We start from the raw sequence: 12,772 nt of genomic DNA, 5'->3' as shown, positions 1-12,772 counted from the left end.
TGATAGCAGAAACTGGTAAAAATGACGTTATATTTACGTCATTTTTACGACGAGTCTCACGTCATATTGACGTCGTTTTATCACGTCTTAAAGACGGGATCTTGCACCCGCGAATAACGTCATTATGACGTCGTATATTGACGTCATTATGACGTCTCCAAGAGTGACTACGACGTCTTAATGACGTCTTTGCAACGTTTTTACAACGTTTTCCTGACCAGTATCAAGGGTCAGATTGACGTCGTGTATTGACGTGATTATGACGTCTTCTAGAGTCAACCACGACGTCTTAATGACATCCGTGCAACGTGTTCCTGACCGGTTTTAGACGTCATATTGATGTAATTATGACGTCTTTTAAAGTCATCTACGACGTCTTAATGACAACTTTGCAACGTATTCCTGACCAGTTTCAGACGTCATATTGATGTAATTATGACGTCTTTATAAGTCAACTACGACGTCTGAATGACGACTTTGCAACATATTGCTGACTAGTAATAGACGTCATATTGACGTCGCATATTGAAATGAATATGACGTCTTTTGGAGTCAACTATGATATCTTAACGTATTCTGACGTGATAATGACCTAAAGATTAAATTCTACATGCAATGTACATACACACACCACTTCAAAGACCTTGTCATTGAGGATTATCTATATTTTGTGAATACTGAGGTGGTCTGACAATGTCCAGCATTCCCAGTAACAATATAATGATCCTCCATGCCAGGGCCTTGCATAACTTGTCTCAGTCTCAAGAACATGACCCCCCCCCCCCCACAAAAAAAGAATATATATACAAAAATGGAAAACGAAATCAAATACATGTACGCATTTCAATTACGAAATCGTGGCAAACATTCTATTAATAAATAAAAGTTGCATAACATGATATTACCAGCAAAAAAAAAAAAAGGAAAACAAAAAGTTGAAAAATCTAAATAGATTGAAAAAAAAAACACTTTTCTATGAAAATGCAGTATTAGGGTCAAAGGAATGAAATTACAATGTTTGTTATTCCAATACATACAATTGTACATGTATAAATACACATTAATACATAACAGAGGCATAATGATCTCCAAGAATAAAGCTTTTTCGTTGAAATAATAATTAAATATACCTTCAACTTTAGACAACTATGTAATGTAGGTAAAAATATATGTAAAAAAAAAAAATACCTGAGTTGGAATAATTTCAGGATTTATGGAAGTTCACATTTGGGTGAAAGAATCATACATGTACATTAATTCTTATGAAAAGTTTGGGTTGTATTACACTATCACTTAGGGGTAAAAGACAGTAGTTGCAGCAAACAATTATTTCTTCGGAAAGTCTTTTAAATTAAGGTTAATTGTCAAAATATTGTACATAATCTAGATCTGGGCTCGTCTTACAAAGAGTTACGATTGAACGATCAATCATAACTCTATGGAAAACCATCAGTGTCATAATTTTTTTTCTACGAAAAATTTGCACAATGTCTTTTGTATGCAAAAAGAAGCGCAGCGAATTTTTGAGAAAACAATGAATGCATGAACATACATCATAGCTAGAAAATATTTTGAACAAACGTGCTTAATAGATGTTAACATTGCTGACCGTCCATAGTTGCGATTGATCGGATCAATCATAACTCTTTGTAAGACGGGGCCCTGGTAAATTATTGTAAACTTGTATCTTTGTAAAATCATGAATTTTGAACTTAAAATAAATAATTCTGATGATCACTAACACAGAAAAGCATATGTGGGACAGGACAGTGTATTATGATTGACTCGAAAAACACCCGACATTTGATAGAATTACATGCTTATTTTGCTCATTTCTCAGCAATTACACATTTTCTTCCCTACATGTAGCTACGTAGGCTTTTTATGTGAGCTGAGAGATTTCATACCAGATTTCCTATGCTTGATAAAGTTCTTAAAATAGTCTGTGTATCAGCATAGCATGTGTTCAGTGTTTTGAACCCACTGGAAATTGTGCATCATATCTTTATGTATGGAAATCATTTTGCGTCTGCGGTCTCCATGGTTTTTTTCAGGATCTATGTGTTGACTAGACCAGTCCCATATTGATATTTTCGTGCTGTGTCACTTTCGAAGGCCGTCTCTAATTGGTTGACTGGTGAGTTGGCAGATGCACAGCCTATCCCACTTTTCAATTATATCATTACGTAATCTCTAACAACATGTCTAAGATATCCACCAGATCAAGAGGCCGCCTGCACTCGGCTAACGCATGTACACAATCCTCTGTTTCATCATTAACTGGATCTAAACAAAGCCCAGCATACCTAGATCATATTGATACAGTCGTTCAAAGAGCGGTGGCCGTGTCAATGGAACGCGATAGACAAAAACTCAATGATGATATGGATAAGCGCGAAAATAAATTGCGTGAAATTCTTGATGAAAAGCTCACTCGTCTACACGTTCTTGAAATATCTATCGATACTAAATTGAAGCAACTCCGTGATTTTGAAAAATCGGTTTCTGATAACATGACTAACACCATAATGCTTTGTCAAATAGGCTTGACCACATCGAACAGTACTCCTGTCGCAATAATATCCGTATCCGTATGAGATTGTTCGAAATGTAGCAAAGCAGATTGGTATCGATCTTACTCCATGCGACATTGATCCATCCCATCACCTTCACCGACCAACTAGCAGTCATGATGTTCAACCCCAAGGATCATACCCCGGCGTGGCCCTGTAATGCCAACTTAGCAGCTCCACCAATCAATGTGAAATTCACTTCATACAGGCCGAAAAGAACGATGATGAAAAATAGAATGAAAATGCTCAGGAACAGATGACTGGGTGCAGGCAGGCAAGGCAGTTCAGATGGGATGAAAATTTATTGGCAGGATACCTTCCGTTTCAAATTACAGCATCTACAAAAATAACAGAAGAGGAGAAACATAAAAACCTTTTCTACATAAACTATTTATTAATCTTCATTAAAAACTAGATGGTTTCAATATTAATTTCCAATTTATTTTAAATGATTAAAAAACGATGTGGGGTTTGTTACATAATTTATACTTCAAATATAAATACATGTATGTAAAGTCAAGTCGGGGGGGGGGGCATGATGCCCTCAAGACCTTAAACCATCTCTGTATAAGGAATGAAATTTTAGAATCAATTTATTTGACACATAAAACATATAATTTTTTTTATAATTATGATTTGAATTCATGCCTTTTTTATGTGTTTTAAATGGTTATGGGGTCACCAGGACTGTCAGGACTGAGAATTCGAACTTCGAGGCCGAAATACAGCCATTCCCTATGCCTGATTTGGCTGAAATTCAGGTCAAGGATCAATTAAATATATATTTTGCAAAAAAAATCCGACAAATTTTGAGGTGGAATTAGTTTTCTGGCATCGCGAGATCGACCAATGCAAAATTTTATTAGCGCCAATTTACCATCTAAACTTGTCATTGAAATTAGAACGTCCAAACTGATCCACTGCGTCAGCCTGGAATCTAGTACCAGTACTAGCACAATCAATCAGCTATGCATGTGCACCAATTCTGTATTTCTTGCAAACGTACGTCACTTGAGTTAAAGTTCATGTCATTGCATTATATAGCGTTGGAATTGTAAGAAAGTGATCCTTCAAAATTTTTACCTTCCTACGATTAACATTTTTTAAGCCTTGTATGCATTTAGAGTACAAATTGGACAAATTAAATGTTTGCCCCAAAATTATTGTGGGAAAGGTGGATTTTCTAGGGAAATCCATCTTTAGTGTACAAAGTTCTACAGGCAACAGAGACTTGTCTAGGCTCCGTGAATGATAATACAATGAAAAAATGATAAAAATATCACAGAGTCCTTGAAGTACAGTCAGGACCATTGACAGATTATAAGGTGCCCCGAGTTTGTACACACCCAAATCTGCGTGATTCTGATAATAGAGATTCCCAATGATCCCAAACAAAAAAATAAGCTTGACATCTGAAATAGCCTTCTTACTTACCTACTGCCCGATGCCTCCTAGCATGTAGGGCAGCAACGAAGGATCTCCACTCCTGGCATCCGGCGATTCTGGGCCTTCTTCTGGAAACTCCCCCAGGCCAGGTCATATTCACCGACTTCATCTCCTCCTCAACTCCTCATGTGTGACACCGAGACAGGTGGTTATGTGTCTCCCTCTCTTTCTCCTGAAATGTCAAACAGATCTATTCATTAAAAATCTTACTCAAAATGGTGCTTTTGGTAGAAAAATAATGAATATAGGGCATTTCATGTGACGGCCTTAACCCTTATGAAACTGGGGGGGGGGGTTAATTTGACCCCCCCTCAACAAATTTCATCACTATGCTGTCGCGCAAAATTTTTTGATCGCGCCGCTCACTGACTTTTTACTTTCAAGTCTCGCGCAAATTTTGAGACCAAATTTGTGATGCCCAGGTACACGGTTACGACATTACGCAACATTATGTAAGTGCATGTCAGACCCAAAATTGCTCATAAACATGATTTCATGTACAATCCAATGCAAATTGTGTATTTAGCCAAAATTCATAAATTTATCATTATTTATACTTTTACTGATTAAACTTATACCCCTTTATACCCCTCGTAAAATCGGAGGAGGACCAGAGTTATCCGCATTATGTTGATGCTGCAATTATCCGCATAATAGCAGCATCGGGACAAGATTTTGAGTTTATAAACGTATTTCCAAATAATGCGGATAATTGCCACTCATTCAATGAACAAGGTTATGATATAACCTTGTTCTCAGTTATATCTCCATGTGTGGCAAAATTAAGGATGGCAATGTTTGGCTTATTTTCTCTTTTTCTTTGGGACAAATGCTTGATTTTTTTACACTGACAGTTTCCATTAGGCCTAGGACACCTATTCGTCATACAACTTGGCCCTTAAGTAAATTTGATTCTTTAAATTATTTTTTTCTTGATTAAAAATAGAGATTAAAAAATGAAAATTTTCTTGCCATATTATTTTCCACCAATAGAGGGCGTACAAAAAAAATGCCCAAAATTCAAGTTTTTGAGCGCTCTAGTGAATACAAAAATTATTCCCAAGTTACTAATGAAAAATAAATTGCAACTGTATGGAAATTAGTAATTTTGGTCACAAAAGTGATATTTTAATCATTTTTTAAAGTGTGTGCTCTGTACAGCATTGGCATGCCATAGTCCAACCTGTAGATTCCCCACAGGCAGGGTGGTTGCAGTGAACAAGTGATAATTGCCATGGTGCGGTCACAAGGTCACCCTTTTCCAACACAACCGCATCGGAGGGGGCGTGTCCAGTTGTCATGACGATTATCCGCCTTTTTCAGGACGGGCGCTCGTAAAAATAATGCGGATAATTTTCGGGGTTTGTGAACGCAATTTTTATTGAATTATCCGCATATTAGGCGGCTAATTGGAGGATAGGTTTATGAAAGGGGTATTAATTAATTTTGCCTTGTTTATGATTAGAATTAGGTCTGGAACGATTTCCATCGAAAATACAATAAAAAACAAAAAGTAAAAAAACTAAGAAATACATAATAAAAATATTTAAAAAATAAGAAATCGGTCTTGGTACCAGAATTTTTTTCATTCAAAATTGTTAGGAATGCTATAAAGAATATTTTCACCCAAAAAATAGCATTCTAGGAGCTTTAATTAGTGAATCAGAGCAAAAAGTATGATTTCATGAATAAATTAGCATAATTAATTCATAAAAAAAATAAATATATGAATTCAGTGAAATTTACCAATGCAACTATGTAGATTATGTCATTCTCTACCATCATGCAAATTTTCGCTGTGAACGCGCAATCCGCGGCTGAGATCTTATAACTTATAACTAAGGGATAATGCCCCCCCCCCCCCCCCCCCCGGGAATGACAAGAATCAAAATACCCTGGGAGATTTAGGGTTTATTGTCAGTATATCATCGAGGATCTACATGTTGATCTGGTACAGTTACATAAACTGAACTTTGTGAAATCTTGAAATCTACGCTGAAAAATGTTCACACTGAAGATCACCAACCCAGATAAGTGCACGTGGGACAGTGTATTATTATTGCTCTGACTGAATGTCAGCCAGACGCTTGACCCGAATCCTGTGCTTTTTTTGCTGATTTCTCAGCAATTACACAATTTCTTCCAGAATCCTTTGGCACATATATTATTTATAAATATAGACAGACACTTTGGTGGTCAATTTCATTGGATTCTGTACGAACTCATTTTGATATCGTTACCACAACTGGCATTTACCTTAAAGTTTAAACTGTGTGCAGACTTGGGCCCTGAGGCTGAGCCCACCAGCGCAGCCTGTCCTATACAGCATGCCGGCGCTCCCCGCAGCCACCCCGGCCGGGCAGTGTCAGTGCACGAAATCTAAAGCCAATGGTAAGCTAGCTACGGTACGTAGCTGCAAGCCGCGCTCCGAAAAGAATTAAAATCTTAGAAAATGGTTATCTAACTTACTGTTTGGTCTACTGCGAATGCCTTCGAAGTCGTTGTCCAAATCTGACCCGTGTTCTTAAAGTAGTAGAACTATTACGGCCATCTTCGTCGCACTTGATTCTCTATCCAAAATTAGGCTGCATGCATCATTTAACGGCGGAAAACGGGCACATACCGCACCTTTTTCAAATGATTGTGACTTGCCAGTTAGTTGCATGCCGTGCAGCGCGCATGCGCAGGCCCGACGCCCGGTGAATTAATTCTGCGGATGATGAATTTTTTTATGAGCCCGGGGGTGGGGGGGGGGGGGAGGGGGAGGTTGAGCTGTTGAGCTAACTAGTTAGGGGGTTTGCATGACACCGGAGCATGACACCAATTACGAAAAAACAGTTTTAGAATAGATACACACTTCTTTGACATAAAGCTTCCTCTTGTTTGGTTTGGTTGGCAACCAGTTAAGAAATTATTATTTTTGCCACTGCTTTTGAAGCTTTTTTTCTTTGAAGAATGATATACTTTACCTTAAAAAAAAAAATTATGTACTATTTTTTTTTTAGTTTTACTTTTCCTTTTCTAAATAGAAATAGCCTTGCTAACATGGCAAGGTTGAAAAAATGGCAAAATAGTATGTGGCTTTGAAATTAAACTTGTAAATTTCCTCGTCGTTGATTGGTAAATAATTGATGTCATAATCACGTCATAATGTGGTCATATGAAAACGCAAATTTCTTTGTCGTTGTTTGGTAAATAAATGATGTCATAATCACGTCATAATGTGGTCATATAAAAATGCAAATTTATTTGTCGCAGATTGGTCAATAAATGACGTCGTAATCACGTCATAATCTGGTCATATAAGAAAGCAAATTTACTTGTCGTAAATTGGTCAGTAAATGACGTTATAATCACGTCATAATCTGGTCATATAAGAAAGCAAATTTACTTGTCGTAAATTGGTCAGTAAATGACGTCGTAATCACGTCATAGTCTGGTCAAATAAAAATGCAAAAGAAAGTTGCCATTCTAAGTCGTCAAAATTACGTCGTAAGAACGTCATAGATACGACGACATGACGAGTATTACCACTTTACGATCAGTTAATGACGTCATTACGACCGTGTCTGCTATCAGGGCCTGTACTGCGATAGTACTGCGATAGTACCGTGGTACCTGTACCATGGTACTACCCTGGTGCTACTGCGGTACTTGCACACCTTTATGAAAACGATCACAATTTCATTTAGCTTAATCACAGTAATAAGAAAATTACAAAAGTATTAATATTATAAAAAGTTTATTTTGAGATATGTATATATATATATATATATATATATGTTTTAACATCTGTAATCATGTACTTTCTTACTAACATGACTAAGTTTTGGCACACACAATGGCTAAATGGTTGGTTGAGGTAACGGGATTCCTGAAGTTTTAGCACACACAATGGCTGAATGGTTGGTTGAAGTAAAGGCAAGTTAAAGTTATATGCTTAATATTTTACATGATAAAAACTGTAGTGAAAATCATCTGTACTCGAGTTGCAACAAAAACAAAGATATCTAACATCTCTACTTTAGTACTTTTATAACAACTATGACTAACGAGTTTTAGGTTCACGCACAATGTTTGTGGTGAAGGCAAGTTGAGATTACGCTTCATATAAAAAGTCTATACAATTTCCAAGAACTGTTGAGTTGTAAAACACTGTCCACGTACTTGTATCAAAGTTGCAACAAAAACATAAATCTTCCAATCTTTGACAAGGTAAGTAAATAGAAGTAAAACATGATTATTTAAAACCATTAAAACTAAACACATGCATCATATATGTAGAAATTGCAGCAGATAATCTATCAATAATATCTCAAAACTGTAGTTAAAAACATCTCTACTGAGTTGCAACAAAAACATGTAGATATCTAACATCTCTACTTTAGTACTTTTTTATAACTACTATGACTAACGAGTTTTAGGTTCGAGCACAATGTTTATGGTAAAGGCAAGTTGAGATTACGCTTCATATAAAGTCTATAAAATTTTCAAGAACTGTTGAGTTGTAAAACACGTACTTGTATCCAAGTTGGAACAAAAACATACATCAATCAAGTTCCTTCCAATCTTTGACAAGTAACACGAATAATACAGTCAATTCAATCTTTATTTCCAAATAAAGGTTGAATTGAGCGGAGAATTAAACTGACCATAAATATATATTATAGGTAATAAAGAGCAAAGAAAATGGGGTTCCATCGGGATTCGAACCCGAGACCTCCGGATTGCTAGCCCGGTGCTCTACCGACTGAGCTATGGACGGCCCTAGTCGATAATTCGTCCCATAAACCCCTTAACTTTCAATGCTCGTATGGTCAGAAGCTATAGAAACCTGACATAAACCCAAAGGATAGAATCAACTTTATAGGCCTATGCGAGGGATCACGGCGAAGTGATGCAGCTTTTTGAATATATAATTAACACGAATAATACAGTCAATTCAATCTTTATTTCCAAATAAAGATTGAATTGAGTGGAGAATTAAACTGAACATAAATATATATTATAGGTAATGAAGAGCAAAGAAAATCTTTGACAAGGTAAGTAAATAGAAGTAAAATATGATTATTTAAAATAATGAATCATAAATAAATAAATGAATCATATATGTAGAAATTGTAGCAGATAATCTATCAATAATATCTCAAAACTGTAGTTAAAAACATCTGTACTGAGTTGCAACAAAAACATGAAGATATCTAACATCTCTACTTTAGTACTTTTTTATAACTACTACAGATAATCTATCAATAATATAACAATATTTGTTACAGCACTTTATCAATGTGACCTTACACAACAAATAAGTAGGGTAAATATATTGTGTACACATATAGAAGACAATGCCTTTAAAATGTTACATGAGCATACTTTGTTATTTGGCACAAGGCAAAGTTTTTAAAGGACGAGAGGAAATTTGCCACTTAAATAAATGGCGTCAAACGCATACACATTATCAAAGTTATTTTTCAGCACACAATGAATACATTTCAGCAATATCTTTGGCAAATAGAGTACGGAACAATCAGGAACATGAAATAATTTGGTATATTCCCGTTAAGCTTTTTCGGTATTGATATTTTCAATACCGGTATTACTAATTGCTTCAATACCGGTATACCGACTAATACCGGTGTAAATTCCCAATTTATTTTGCAAACAGTGTCCAATGTTTGTTTAGCCCTGATATGGCCTCGGATAAAGAGTGGAGGCTTGCGGTCAGCTGAGGAATGCTCAGCATGGTCCGTTCTCATTGACAGAAACTTTCTCAAACATATTTTCATAGATTAAAAAAAATTATATATGACGAAGTTGAGACTTGTCTTGAGCCTTGCAAGTCACCACTAACCTTAGATTTTCAAATGGAAATAATCATGATTTGTTTATTAAAGAGAGATTAGAAAATGAGAAATTATCGTATTTCAAGTCCCAACTATTAAAGACCTGAGCAAAAAGTTATACGATCATGCTCTCTCCCGGCCCCACCGAGACGGCGAGAGGGAGTTACCTGTGCACGTGCGCGAAATTATCTCAGCAAGCACGTGGTACAATTAATCCTATCTCCATGCTGAACTGAATTAGATGTAGTCAATTTATACTGCACCTACTCACTGCTACTTTGCTAAACGTGTGTACATGCCCCAAGTTCCAAGCACCAAATTCCCTGCTTAAACAGTCAAGGAGATTTGCGTGATTTTCCCTTCACCGATTTGGCCCCACTAATACACATTCAGATTCGCCCCTTTTGTTACCACTCACATCAACACGTGTTCGTCGAAGGTTCAAAGTTTGTTGACCTCAAATGTTGACGTCTCGTAAATAACTTTTCTTATGTCCATTGTGTTGAACCCCCCCCCCCCCCTTAGCTAACTCCCTTCAGGCCATGTTTTCTCCCTCTTGTGAATCTCCACATGTCTAAAAAGTAAAAACCTCCCCCTTGACTTCTTATCCCGCGGCCACCTCTTTTTCACTCTTTTTTCTTGAATTTGTTTTTCTCTATCTCCCCAGCCCCTTAATTCCTCACTCTCTCTTTCCCATCGGCCCATCCCTGTCAACATGGACCTATTACGATAGGTACATGCCGTCACCACCCCTCTCTTACCACAAACAATCAACACCCTCCTCTTCTCCGAGTCTCGATCTTCCCCCTTTTTTTCTATTTCTCTCGCCCGGCCCCCCCCCCCCCAAGTCCTGGTCATCAATACTTTTTCATTTTAATAATGTCAATTCTATCTTTCACACATGCCAAAATTGAGTTGATCATCATCTTATCACGCCACCAGTCCATCATAAATTTAAATTACAATCAATCTAATAATTTATTTCATTTTATTCATGACCGCACATGCACAAAAAGGATACAGCACCCATCACAAATCACACAAATATTCCAGACATTTTCTTCATTCCATTCATGATCACTTCACAAATCATTTTCAAAATAAACCAAGAGGGATGGCGTAACATTTTTTTCCTGTTGTCAACATTTTTTTTTTCATTTTTTAAATTTATTTTTCATTATTTTTTATATTTATGTATGTATTTTTTTTTTTTGGGGGGGGTGTCAAACGACTTTTGTAGCAGGCTGTATAAAAGTAAACTTGTCATAATTGAAACAAGTTAAGAGCAGTCCGAGAAAAAAAACTTTCACTAAGAAAAAAGAAGTTTTAATCCCTGTGGTTTGTCTGTCGATGCCCAGCACCCCCTCCCTCCCCCCCTCAAAAAAAAAAACTCAGTGGAAATCCCATTGAAACAAGTTAAGAGCAGTCCGAGAAAAAAAAAAACTTGCATAAAGAAAAAAACAAGTGTTAATCCCGCCCCTGTGGTTTGTCAGTCAACGCCCCAAGGTTGATACTTTGTTGAAGACACCACGTGGTCAAAAGGCAGACTGGGGAGTGTTTCAAAAAGAGTTTTGTCGGTGATTTTGTTTGTTTATAGAGAGATGTTACAAGCTATGACAAACCCTCGCATGTGATTGGCGGAAAGCAAATCTGTTGTTGAAACCACTGAAAAAAATCTTCATGAAATGCTCCCATCTCGATCGGCTTCGTTTGTTTTCTGTAGCTGTGTGCACAAGTGCATGGAGCCGACATGCACCCCATGTAGGCCTTCGTACGTAGCGGTGGGGCCGAGGCCTTATGCAGCGGCTAGCGGAGCTCAGACATTAGTTCAGGGGCGATGTATTCATTTCGAGGTTAGATTATCGGATTCTGATTTCATTAAATACGTTGAGAGAGCCAAACAACTTATTGTTTTGGCTTAATTTTACTGTAAAAATACCCATAGACGACAATACAGAAGAAAATACCGGTATGATATTTTCATCTTTTGGTATGACGGTATTTCGGTATTGAAATTTTAACGGCGGTATCCATACCGGTATAACGTTCATACCGAACGGTATTACTAATACCGGTATATCGAAAAAGCTTAATTCCCGTCATTCAAAATCATAACAAAAGCAATTTTAATTCCATTCGCTTTTGTTTAAAGACCAGATTAACAATACCAAATGTCTCAAATTTTAATGCATGTTTGAGGCAATTTAGGTTCCCCATATAAATTTTGATGTCTTCCAAGAGACGTAGTTTCTTGTTAGTCTGATTTGATTCCATTCTTCAAGGTGAATTTGGGCTTTTATCCGTAGATCATATATAAATGCCATTTTTTGCACAAAAAAATCTCAAATTGTTTCCTTATCAGATCAAAATTTACTCAACAAGAAAGTTCTTGACACTTATTTGTTTAGAAGGGTGCCAACAAAGAACACTGATTGATGCGTGCGCACTGTCATTTGATATCCACATGCCAAAACATAAAATTTAATATATTAGTACCAGCTGGACGGAAAACACAATACATGCCTAGAATTGATGTGATGGCCCATGAAGAGCTTTTTATCAAAATAGCTTTAGAAACAGGTGAAATGTTAAAGATCATCAAGCGTTGGGATGCTACGCTACAGATCGCCATTTTGAACTAGGCTAGTTTGTGCGCAAGATGGCACTGTGTGTATGATAAACGATGCAGGAGCACCTTTAATATATCAGATAAGGATAATTCTGGCCCCTATTAAAACATTATTATTTTTTTTTTTAATGTTGGTCTGTAGCAAGCATTATAGCAATGCCTGTGGTCTAAAACATATTCCAGTCAACCAAAAAAATACACAGGAGCGACGGGCGATTCAGAAGTGCCAGAAACGTACCAAACATGGCATACTCGGATAGGTCGCATCATGATGATCATAC

At 36.8% G+C, this 12,772-nt stretch overlaps 1 long non-coding RNA gene and 1 other non-coding gene across 2 annotated transcripts; both read right to left on the bottom strand.

Annotated features, from left to right (window-relative positions):
* Nucleotides 1–849: 849 nt before the first annotated feature.
* Nucleotides 850–6,694, bottom strand: LOC135157125 (uncharacterized). Its single transcript, XR_010296159.1, has 3 exons — nt 6,489–6,694; nt 4,008–4,191; nt 850–2,911 (listed from the first exon to the last, which is right to left on the bottom strand). It is a non-coding gene; the product is annotated as an uncharacterized LOC135157125 (long non-coding RNA).
* Nucleotides 6,695–8,711: 2,017 nt separating this feature from the next.
* TRNAA-AGC (transfer RNA alanine (anticodon AGC)) lies at nt 8,712–8,782 on the bottom strand. The gene has a single exon. It is a non-coding gene; the product is annotated as a tRNA-Ala (tRNA).
* Between the last annotated feature and the right edge of the window lie 3,990 nt (nt 8,783–12,772).

The sequence above is a fragment of the Lytechinus pictus genome, chromosome 16, assembly GCF_037042905.1.
Source record: "Lytechinus pictus isolate F3 Inbred chromosome 16, Lp3.0, whole genome shotgun sequence".
Lineage (NCBI taxonomy): Eukaryota > Metazoa > Echinodermata > Echinoidea > Temnopleuroida > Toxopneustidae > Lytechinus > Lytechinus pictus.
The sequence above is the reverse complement of the archived record's forward strand: the minus strand, read 5'-3'. Positions and strand labels throughout refer to the sequence as shown.